Raw genomic sequence first — 12,582 nt, forward strand, 5'->3', positions numbered from 1 at the left:
TTCAAGGTCATTTTAAAACAAAAATTAAAAACAAATTTTAAACAGAACCTAGGCACTCCTTTTGGAAAACCATTTGAGAATATAGTTTGGCCAAGAAATTGATGCATGAAAGAAAGTAAGGCTGAACAACTGTGTGAAATAAGGTGACAGAAGGGAATGTCAATGTTAACTATGTTAAAAGAAAGCAGTATCACCTATGATTGGGGGAGTTCTCCTTATCCTCTATAGTAGATTAGCCTTGGCCTTTAAGTCCTTAAGTGGTCTGGCTGTTGGCTATATTAACCTCATTTCCTGTCAGAGTCTTCCATGTTCATTTCCCTCTACATTAACTTCTTTGTTGTCCCTGGAAGTCACTAAAGCCTCTGCACTTCAGTAACCTCCCCGTGGGAAATTCCTCCCCTAGATATTTATATGTCCTGTTTTCTCACTAAATTTAGAATGGACATTCATGTTCAAGTAATACCTCAGCAGAGAGGGCTTCACTGTGCACCATATCTACGCGTCACCTTTTCTTCCCTCACTGTACTTAGAGCATCAGTATTATGTAGGAGACAGCGCAAACTCAAGAGCAAGACTCCCTGGCTATGCCACTCACTAGCTGTGTTGTGCCTTTGGGCAAGCCATTCAACCTCTTTGTGCCACAGTTGCCTGTTATGCAGAAATAGGGTGATGCTACATGTATTTAAAAGAATTGTCATGCGGCTTACATGAGAAATATAGGCAAAGCTTTTAGAACCATTCCTGGCTTGTGGTCAGTGTCCCGTAAGTGTTAACTGTTACTCTTACTACCTAACATAATATAAATCTATTGTCTATACTATCCACCTCAATATAAGCTCCATGAGGGCAGGAACTTCATATGTTTGGTTCACAGGAGTATTATTACCCAGGACTATAGTAATGCCTGGAACATAGTAGACTCACAATAAAAACTTGTTGAACAAATGGATTTTGTTTGATCATCTTATCTTTTAACTTTTTTTTATTAAGTTGACATTCTTAGTATGAAACAATTGTTAAAGAAACAATTATTTTGACACTTGTTAAAATGTTAAGAAAGACTTTAGTCCAGACTCTTACAGCAAAGATGTTGCCATTGAGGAGAGAGATCAGGCTGAACTTCAAATACAAAGGGACAAGTTGAGTTTATAGTTATGGAGCAAAGTGAGAGAGTCAGTGGATGGAAAATTATTAAGAGGAAGCATCAAGGGCAGGGTGATTCTTCTAAACAAACTTAACAAAAATAATGAAATATGGTTCTGAAGATATAGAAAGTCTCCATCAATATATTTTTGTTTCTTGCTTGATGACAATATTCTAACTTTGTGGTAAGATTTTCTTTTTTATTTCAGTGTTGGCCTACACCAGATGTTTATTGAGCATCTACTGTGTACTGACTGGTCCTCTGCAGAGGTGCTGGTATGCATAGGTGGAAGAGCCTCAAACTCTGCACTCAGGGAGTCATCCAATCAGTGTGGTAGAGTCTTATATTAAAATTGATTATATAATATTAAAAATGATACAGGAAGAAGCATCTAATTCAGTTCCTGGGATTTAGGTATTACCAAAAGAAGGATGGAATGGTCAGTAATTTACTGTGTGAATAAGGCAGCATTCTCTATAACAAAAGATAAAAAAGAGAAAAAGAAAGCAGAAAAGTCAAAGAAATGAGAGTACACATGGCCCATTTGGAAAACAAGGAGCAGTTTGTTGGACTGAGTGCACAGTGAGTAGAGCATGGGGCGGGGAAAGGGTGAGATGACAGGCGACAGTGGTAGTGATGGAGACATCCAGGCCAGGAAGGGATGTGTGGCCACTTGAAGTAATCTGGACTTTATTGTGCAAGAAAACCAACTAAATATCTACTTGGGTCTGTGGTTCCAGATTTTTTTTTTTTTTTTTAAGAGTTGATTTATTGATTTTACAGAAAGAGAGGGTATCGAATAAGATGTATCATCTCATAGTTGCTTCACTTTAGTTGTTCATTGCTTACTTGTCATATATGCCTTGACTTGGCAAGCCCAGGGATTCGAACTGTTGACCTCAGCATTCCAGGTCAAAGTTTTATCCACTGCACCACCACAGGCCAGGTCATACATACATTTTTTTAAATAGTTCTTTTTATTCATGGAGTATTTCAAATAAAGATTTATTGAAAAGTCTACACTTGCTGTGGGTATTGTGTGGAATCTGTTGGAAGGGACAAAAGCTGGTGACTAGATGCTTTTAAGAAGTCTGTTAGTCTCCTTTAGATTAATTCACTTAGCAGACAAATTATTGAGCACCTTATCTGTGCCAGTCACTGTTCTAGGTGTTTGGGACCCAGAGGTAGACATTTAAGAGGGAAGACAAAGAGAGTAATACCACATAAATGAATAGGCAGGCAAGTGGATTATATGTTCTCTTAGAAAGTGATCAGCACCATAGGCCAGTGGTTCTCAAAGTGTGTGCCAGGGCATAGTGGTGTGCCCTAGAAGATTTCCAGATGTGTCCTATGATATTCCAGAGAAATAAGTGCTTTTGGGAACCAAAAAAACAACAGAGTTTTTGGAGTTTAGGTTTTTGGGGGACAGAGGTGTGGGGAATTGGCTGTAAGCTGACAGTCTGTCCAACCCCCCACCTCACTTGCCTGATTAGGTTGCAAAAGGCTGTTAAGCTGTGGTGCTGGATTGTTTACACTACCCGCCATGTTCCCCAGAAAGACTGGAGGCAAGTTTCTTCTATCCTTTGTTTATTGTATAGTTAAGATAATATGTGTGGTGGTGGTTATCTGCACTCAACACAAGAAAAAAGAGAGGAATTCTTCAATGTATTAATGAGGAAATGAGAGTTTGCCTTTCAAATATATGACCAAACATTGAAGAAATCGCTAGGACACATCAGGCTGATGTTTCTCATAAACACAAGAATGAAAAAACTTAACACATTCATGCCAGGATCTGCCAAATTTACTAAATCTTACTAAGACTGTATCTATATATATATAAAAGATAACTTTTTTGTCGCTTTTTTATTTTATAACCCCTTTTTTACAAATTCTAAAGAGCATAGCTCAAAAAATGTAACATAAAAATGTTTTTTAATATCAGAATAAATTTAATTTTGTCATATTTATTTTGTTTAATTACCATAAAATAATGCTTGAACTTTATATTTTTTCTTTAATATTTGACTTATTTATTATAACATATTTCTCAGAAATTTGTATATAGTATGCCTACAATTATTTGTAGGATTTTAAATGCGCCCTGACTTCAAAAAGTTTGAGAACCAATGCCATAGGCCAAGGGGATCAGTAGTGCCATGGGCATGAGTGATTGGGGCCTCATTTAGAAGGTAACATTTGAGAAAAAAAATTGAATAAAATATAAGGGTTTAGCCATGTAGATTTCTAGGGAACGTCTTTCAACCAATGCAGAGTTCCTGGGTCAGAAACCTTTTTTTGCAAGTTGAAGGAACAGTGTGGGTGAATGGTTGTTGACCTGGCCTGGAAAAATGGCAATGGAAACAGAAAGAGATACCACTTGGGGCTTTAGGAGGGGAGAACAGTATCAAGGATGCTCTTCAAGTGAGATGGAAATCAGGGGTAATGACAGCTGGAAAGGAGCTTTGATGGTTCAGTTGGATAAAATTATATCCACAGATTTCCCCTTTACTCCTCTTTGCTCATGTGCTTATTTATTCATTAGAAGTCACAAGGCAGGAGAAACTTTCACAAAGCCACCTTTATTTTCTACCTTGACATATCTTGCATTGATTCTGCCCATTATTGTATCTTTTGTTAGATTTCTCATTATGGAAGCAACATCCAACAGCTTTGGTGATTTGAATTTGTCAGTTACCTTTCTATGACTTAAAGACATATTAGTAATCTGCTGACATTTGCATCATAGTATGTTTTGCAGTATCACTCATGACTTTGAATGCTCATGAGTCTTAGCTACTTGTCTTCATTTTAGTCTGCCTCTTAAATGTAGAACAGCTCAGTATTTCCCACTGTTCCCTAGCTCACTGCTTTAAACAGCAGTTTGAGAAGCAGACCCTCTCCTGTGTCGTCCACAGCAACGAGAGGGTGAACTGTCAGTTCTCTCACAGCTCTGCATTTCCTCTGTGCTGGGGTTTCCCCGCAGCCTGCTCTGTATCCAGTTGCACTTCTTAGTGACTTTGGATTTGATCTTGAACCACACCTTGTTCCTTTTTTTTTTTTTTTTTGCCTGAAGTGAGAAGCAAGGAGGAGGCAGAAAGACAGACTCCCACATGTACTCGACCAGGATCCACCCAGCATGCCCACCAGGGGGCGATGCTCTGCCCTTCTGGGGCAATGCTCCATTGCAACTGGAGCCATTCTAGCGCTTGAGATGGAGACCACGGAGCCATCCTCAGCGCCTGGGCCAACTTTGCTCCAGTGGAGGCTTGGCTGCAGGAGAGGAAGAGAGAGACAGAGAAAGGAGAGGGGGAAGGGTGGAGAAGTAGATGGGCACTTCTTCTGTGTGCCCTGACCAGGAATTTTACCCAGGACCTCCACACACCAGGCCAACGATCTACCACTGAGCCAATCAGCCAGGGTCACAGCTTGTTCTTTCTTGAGCACAATTTAAATCTTAGTCATGTTTAATGAATGCACCTTCCCCATTTGCCATCAGTTCTTGTTTGTTTTAAGCTTCTGGTTCTTCTTTCCAGGGCTGTCAGTAAAATATATTCAACAAAATCATCTAGATTTCTTGTGAGGGGTTAGTTATTTAAATAAGACTTTTGCATATTTCTCCCATGCCCTAGGTGTTTTTTTCTGTATATTTCTTGTAAAATGGATACACATTTGCTATTTTTGTGAGAGATAGTAGGTCATGAGAAATGGAGGCAAGGAGGGACAGAAAACAGTTTACAAGTATCGTCACATTTAGAAAGTTTACATTACACTGCTTCATTTTTACTGAAGACCTACATTAGTACGTACCTGTTTTTGCTAACTGAAAGGAATATGAAGAGGATTTTTACTTTTACCAAAAAAAATGTGAAGAGAGTAGCGTTCAGTGTTTGTTTTGCAGCAGCTGTTACAGAGGCAGCGTGCACCCTGAGCTGAGTGAGAAGAGCGGCACTGCTGAGCTCTCTCCTGGGACCTACACTTCTCTCAGCATCTCACCAGCATGGCTTTGAACTGTGTCTGTAGGCATCTGTACTTCATCTTGACTTAGGTTGTGTACCCGTTAGGCATATGTGTCACAGGCCATTGCTTCTTTACTTGACACCATGTAGGCTTACAAAAGGTTTCATAGGAACAGTCTCCTTTCAAACAGTTGGACAGGCTTGTACTGCCCACATAAGATGTTGTTATGGTCTCTTGTATATTGTGATGCACAAACGCTTGCCTGTGCCAGTTGCTAGTGCAATTAAATCTCCCTAAACTAGTTATTTTTCTTGCCTAGAATCTTTAGCTTTGTTTCTTAATTAACTTTCCCATATGGATAACTGAGACCTTCAGTATTGACAACTAAGGCCATGCTGTAGCTTCTCGAACTCATCTAGCCTTTTCAGTGAGGTCTCGTTTCTTCGTTGAGATGGTCTGTTAATGCATGATTAGTCTGTTATAACATGATTAGCTATTCAGATGCAAAAGTGAGTGCCTACTTTGTTATATAGATAGTGCCCATTTCAAATGTAATTATAATAGTCATAAAATGAAAGTCTTGCTTTATAATAATGAAGACTATAAGGTTTCTGTTCTATTTTAGTCTCCTAAGACACAACTAAACTTTTATAATAACTTTTTCATTCTTTTGTACAGAAACACCCCAATTACCCATAATCTGAGTAGAAGTATCTGGCAGCAAATATTAAATCCTGTAGTCATCTCTGGATTATCTGTAACAAATATTTTTAATCCCTCAGTTTAGTATTTTAAAGCTCTTGGTTTAATACCTCTGATTTAAATAACCCTTCTATTAACTCTTATGCTGTCACCCTCTGCCAGAAGGGAGCTTGGGGAATGTTAGAGCATTTTGTTTATGTGTCATCAAATAATTTAGAAGATTAAAGTTATAAAAATTGTAAAATAGATCTCAAAGCTAATTTGATTATTTACTTTTTAAATTTATATTCACAAATCCAATATCACATTAATGCCTTACTGTAGTAAGGACTTTTTCCTCCATTTTACCTATGTACTTTTCAATAAGTTTAAATCCTTGAGAGGTACAGCACTGTGCAGATGCTGTGTCCAATGGCCTTAGCAGGAAGGTTGCTTTGGAATTCGGTATAAACCATTCACTGTTTTTGTGAGCACAAGTTGCCTGTCCCCAAATGAGTCTGGTTTTGTTCAGTTTGCCACCAGGTGCCATTGTGTTATTCTTTGCTTTGTACACGTAAGCACATCTCTTGCCTAGATAGAATTCAGTCTCGTCTGGAACATAAACACTGTCAATTTTAAGAAGAGCTGTGTGTAAGGTGGTGGGCAATGGGGGAAGGTCATGTGAAACACTAGACACGGGAACTTGGCTGGTGCCACCCACACCCATGCACACTAAAAGAAACTTCCCAGGAATCCTTGGAAAAGAGCGACTGTCAGCCAGTGAGATTTCACCATGTCATATCAACTCACTTCCACCCTAGAGACCCTTTAAATATTCCCCACGCGGTTTCATCCACATAACTTCTCTGGCCCCTGTCTCCCAGGACCAGAGAACCTTGTCCACGCGACTTCTCTGGTCTCTGTCCCTGGGACCAGAGAATATCGTCTGGGAAGCGCTGTACTTAATAAAGCTTTTATTATTCCACACTTCGTGGCTACACCCTTCCTTCTTCCTCGGCGGGGAAAAATACCTTACATTTGGTGCCGAAATCCGGGAGGAGTTGAAGCCCGCTGGGGCCGTTCCTCTCCCCTTCTCTTCCAAGAAAGAACCAGGATCTCCAACCTTCTACCCACATCAGCACATGGTGCAGTAAGTCCCCTGCCTCCAGCCTCCCCTCAGTTCTTTCCACTGAGACTCCCTGTCTGAAACTACAGCTGCGTCAGGGAAGTCTTTTCCATTCCGAGTGTGTGTGTGCCGTGGAGATGTCCCGGTCACATCCACTTTACCTAACCATCTGGTGGTCAGAGATTGAGTTATGGGATGCCAATTCTCATCTCTGACCACTCGAGGACTGAGGGTGGCCATAGAGGCACAGGCTCCTAAAGTACCTTCCCTCCCTAAAGAAGAAGAAACTGTTCTTCTCTGCTGTGACCAGGTCACAGAACTCACTGAATAACCAAACCAGGTAACCTCCTGAAGGGACTTTAGATTTTAACACCCTCACCAATTTAACTATCGCCAAAGAACTGGGAACTGGCTGGAGATCCCTTACATTCAGGTCTTCTAGTATTTGTGCTCCTGTCCTAATCTCTGTGCCACTTGCTACACGGCGCGAGCTCTTTTTGGCCAGAGAAACCTCAACTAAGCCCTCTGCTCCTAATCTCTCCTCCTTTGCCGACATCCAACTCTCTCCTCCTCCTGCCTGACCCCCAGGGGCGCCCCTCTCTCAGGACCTCTCTCTGGTCCCTCTGCGTACCTCTTTCACTCGGGTCTCTTCCCTCCAGGAGTCCCCTGCCCTCCCTTCACAGGATCCTGTTTTTCATTCACCTGCAAATACCAGTCTCTCTTTCTCCTCCCCTGCTGGCCAGGGGCCCCTCTCTTCTCCTCTGTATTCTTAAACCCCTCCTCCGTCAGGTCACCCTTCACCAGCCATTGGCCCTTACACTGGTTTGCAGGACTTCTTGACCCCACGGCACAACCTGGTCTTCTTGCAGGAACACCTGGCCTTATCCTGCCTCTGGCTCCAACGTTTCCAGCTGGATCTGGGTGCCAGGCTCCCCAGGAGCCCCTCCTCTTATTCTCACCCCCAAGCCCCTATCTGAGACCTGTGAACATGGCATTTAAAGTTTTTAATGGTTGCAGCTAGTAGGAAAAGGCCGAGGCTACTCACCAGGCCCACTTGCAGCAGAAGGAACGCTCCAATCCCAGAATCTTGTGGCAGCCCTGAGGCTTGCAGAGCCACAGGTGCAAGGCACAGGAGGTGCCCAACCCAAGTCTGGGCCGCAAGGAGGAATCCCACCAGGAGCTTGTTTTAAATGTGGCAAGTAATATCACTGGTCCTGGCAGGGCCCCTGTCCGCAGCTGCCCGCTGAGCCCTGCCCTGACTGCAATCAGCCCAATCACTGGAAGAGTGATTGCCCCTTTTGGGCAACAGGCTTTTCCTCAGCGCTTCTACATGGAGGACAAGCCACCTAAATTGGAGGCCATGCCAGGCAGGTGGGTGCATCACTCAAACTCCTAGACCTCATGGACGACTGACGTGGCCTGGACTCAGAGACCCACATCACCCTCATTGAGCCCAGGGTAATGCTGCAGGTAGCGGGTAAGTCCATCTCATTTCTTGTGGACACGGGAGCTATCTTCTCTGTTTTGCCATCACACTCTGGACCTCTAGTTCCCTCACAGGTCTCAGTTATGGGAGTGGATAGGACCCCTTTTATTCCCCTTTGCTCACCACCCCTGACATGGAGTTTGGACAAAATCCCCTTTTCATACTCCTTCTTAATTATGCCATCATGCCCTGTACCCCTCCTGGGTTGAGACATTCTACACAGTCGTAAAGCCACTATCCAGCTGACAGCATCTTCCCACTTATTCCTACCATTCCTCACTACCAAGGGCTCTCCCATAATCAATACTATCCTCATTTCTAACTATATCTCTCACCTCAAACTTGTCCCCATGCAGGACCGCTGGCAGTTGGAATTACTGGGCCCTACCCATGTCATGCTCACCAAAAGGCTGGACCCAGCAAATCCTCCTATTGCTCCTCTTTTTTTTTTAATCCTTACAGGACTGCATCCGCGAAGTTTCTCGAGTCATGGTCAAACAAATATTCCTCCTGACTCCCCTCAAAAGCTCCACCTTCCAATCTCCTGTCCCCATGATGCCTCTGACCAGCAGGAAGTAGCCAGACAAATAGCGGTGTACCTATTTAACACAAAAGGTCAGAATATAAGGCAATGGGCAATGGGGGAAGGTCACGTGAGGAACCAGACCTCGGAACTTGGCTAGAACTGCCCACACCCATGTGCGCCAAAGGAAACTTCCCAGGAATCCTTGGAAAAGAGCGACTGTCCATCAGCCAGTGAGATTTCGCCATGTCATATCAACTCGCCTCCACCCTAGAGACCCTTTAAATATTCCCCATGCAGTTTCATCCACCCGACTTCTCTGGCCCCTGTCCTCCGGGACCAGAGAACATTGTCCGGAAAGTGCTATACTAAATAAAGCTTTTGCTATTATTACACACTTCGTGGCTACGCCCTTTCTTCTTCCTTGGCAGGGAAAATACCTTACACTGTGTACCCTACTGGTTCTTGTGACCCAGTTTATAGCTAGCAAAAAAGGCCTTGGACCACAAGGCATATTTGTCATAGAATGGACGACTGACGTGGCCTGGACTCAGAGACCCACATCACCCCAGTATTGTCTCCAGCAGGCCTCCCCAAGCTCCAAGATGGCAGAAAAAACTACTTAAGATACTTAGTATAGAGGTCAGGAATCTATTGAGTGATTAAGACTATAGAATGATCAAGGCTGTAGCCATATGACTTTAGGATATGCATATCCAGAATTTAAAAAGGGCTGATGAGAGCTTATTGAAGATATTTGAGTTCTAAGATTTAGTGGCTTTTTTTTCTTAAATTTTTAGTTTATTTAAACTAAGAAAAACAAATAATTTACCCATTTCTCCCCCCTCTACACCCTGCCTCTTGCAACCACCAATCTGTTCTTTATATCTATGAGCTTGTTTAGTTTTCTTTAGGGGGGTAGAGTCCATATATCCCAGAGACCATATGATATTTTTCATTATTTATCTCATTTATTGCACTTAGGATAATACCCTTAAGGTCCATCCATGTTGTTGCAAATGGCAAGGTTTCTTTTTTTATGGCTAAATAATATTTCAATGTGTGTGTATGTGTGTGTGTGTGTATACCACAATTTCTTTATCCATTAATTCATCAGTGGACACTTAGGTTGTTTTCAGATCTTGGCTATTGTAAATAACACTTCAGTGAACATGGAGGTACATATATCTTTTGAAATTGATCCTTTAATATTCTTCCGATAAGTACCCAGAAGTAGAATTGCTGGATCATTTAGTAGTTCTATTTTTAATTTTTTGAGGAGCTCCACACTGTTTTCCATAGTGATTACACCAGTTTACTTTCCCACAAGGAACCCAAATGCAGAAGCGTTCCCTTTTGTTCACATTCTTGTCACCAATTGTTATTCTTTGTCTTTTGATAATAGCCATTCTAAAAAGTGTAAGATGATATCTTGTTGGGGTTTTGGTTTGCATTCCTCTGATGATTAATAAGTTGAGCATATTTTCATGTACCTGTTGGCCATCTGTATGTCTTGGGAAAAAACAATGGCTATAACAACAGACAAAGAAGGGCCCAGCAATTCCACTTCTGGGTATTTCCCCAAAGAAACCCAAAATCATATAACCTGGCCAGTGGTGGTGCAGTGGATATAGTGTCAACCTCAACCTCAGATGCTGAGGTCCCAGTTTCAAAACCCCGAGGTCACTGGCTTGAGTTTGGGCTCACCCAGCTTGAGCACAGGCTCACCAGGTTGAGTGCAAGGTCATCAGCTTCAGCGTGGGTTCATCGACATGATTCCATGGTCGCTGGTTTGAGCCCAAAGGTCATTGGCTTGAAGCCCAAAGTCACTGGCTTTAGTTAAGGGATCACTGACTCGGTTGGATCCTCCTGGTCATGGCATGTATGAGAAGCAATCTATGAACATCTAAAATGCCACAACTACAAGCTGATGCTTCCCGTCTCTCTCCCTTCCTGTCTCTTGCTTTTTCTCTCGCTTAAGAGAAAGGAAGAAGGAAGGAAGGAAAAGAAATGGAAGGGAAGGGAAGAGAGCCCAAAAGCACTAAATCAAAAAGTCATATGCATTCATCTGTTTGTTGCATATATATATATACAATAGCCAAGATATGGAAGCAACCTAAATGTCTATCGATAGATAAATGAATAAAGAAGAAGTGTTGCTTATATACAATGAAATATGACTCAGCCATAAAAAAAAAATAAATGAAGTCTTACCAACTGCAACAACATGGATAGACCTAGAGGGTATTGTGCTGAGTGAAATAAGTCAGACAGAGAAAGAAAAATGCCATATGATTTCATTTATATGTGGAATCTAAAAAACAAAATAAATGAACAAGCAGTTACATAATAGTCATGGAAATATAAAATACAGTATAGGGAATATAGTCAATAATAGTACAATTATTTATGGTGTCAGTTATATGCTGAACTTATTGGGGTGTTGTAAGTTATATAAATGTCTAATCACTAGGTTGTACACTTGAAACTAATAATATTGTACATCAACTGTAATTGAAAAGTAAAAATGTTTAAAATAAAATGTGCAACCCGATTTAAAAAAGATCTAAACAGAACCAACAAACAAGATTTATAAATGGTAAAAATGATGCTTAAAATCATGTCATTAGGGAATTGCAAAGAAAAAAAAGCTTTGTTCAGTGTTCTGTTACATTTAACTTTTGTCTCTCAACTGTCTTTAACACATTTTAATGTTCTACTGTCATCCATCTTTATTTATTATAATTTTAAATTAATTGATTTTAGAGAGGAAGAGAGAGAGAGAGAGACAGGAAGGAAGAGAGGGAAGAAAGAGATGATCAACATCAACTCGTAGTTGTGTCACTTTAGTTGTTCATTGATTGCTTCTCATATGTGCCTTGACTGGGGAGGTTCAGGCCGAATCAGTGATCCCTTGTTCAAGCCAGTGAGTGACCTTGGGCTCATGTTGATGAGCTCACACTCAGGCTGGCAACCTCAGTATCCCGGGTCTGTGCCCTAGCAACTGCAACCCACAGGTCAGCCTACATCTTTGTTTTCTTTTTACTTCTGGCATTGTTTTTTTTACATTCTTCCCTGATAATATTTCTAGTTTCAGTTCGCAATTCTTCTTACTCTCAATTAATTAAGTTTACCTGGTCTTCAGATCCATTAGGATCACCTCTACATTATGTTTAACACTATGATTCCTTCAGTATGCTTCTTCAGCTTTTCTTTAATGACTGATTTTAAGTTTGTGATCAGCACCACAATCACCTCCTGGTCTTGTTTTGGCAGAGAGAATACAGTATCTTCATCTCCTGCTTCCAGTACATAATTTATAATTTCTATATTGGCCTTCTGGTGATGTCTTTGTGTACATCATCTGCTCAGTTGTGTGAAGTATATATTATGTGACTGACAGGTAGTTGGTTTTGAGGAAATCCACAAGCTGATCCCTTGCCTGATTTCAACATTATTTTTACTTTTGTGTTTTAATCGCCTATAATAATCAGCTTGTCTTGTTTTGCTGTATCGTTGATTTCTTCTTGGACCCTTGCATCAAAGCTTTCAGTTTATCATCAGCCCCTGTAGTGGGAGCATAGACTTGAATGGAGGTTATGGTAATAGGTTTCCCTGCAAGTCTGATGTATTATTCTGTCAGACCTCGCATTGCAGTTCCT

General features: G+C 41.4%; 1 protein-coding gene and 1 pseudogene across 1 annotated transcript in view; one reads left to right on the forward strand and one right to left on the reverse strand.

Moving 5' to 3' along the window:
* The window catches only part of GMDS (GDP-mannose 4,6-dehydratase), a 797,768-nt gene that overhangs the window by 316,032 nt on the left and 469,154 nt on the right, over positions 1-12,582 (forward strand). The gene's annotated exons all lie outside the window — the stretch shown is intronic.
* Positions 6,175-10,220, reverse strand: LOC136328697 (large ribosomal subunit protein eL33 pseudogene; annotated as a pseudogene).

This window comes from Saccopteryx bilineata, chromosome 3 (assembly GCF_036850765.1).
Source record: "Saccopteryx bilineata isolate mSacBil1 chromosome 3, mSacBil1_pri_phased_curated, whole genome shotgun sequence".
In the NCBI taxonomy this organism is placed as follows: Eukaryota; Metazoa; Chordata; class Mammalia; order Chiroptera; family Emballonuridae; genus Saccopteryx; species Saccopteryx bilineata.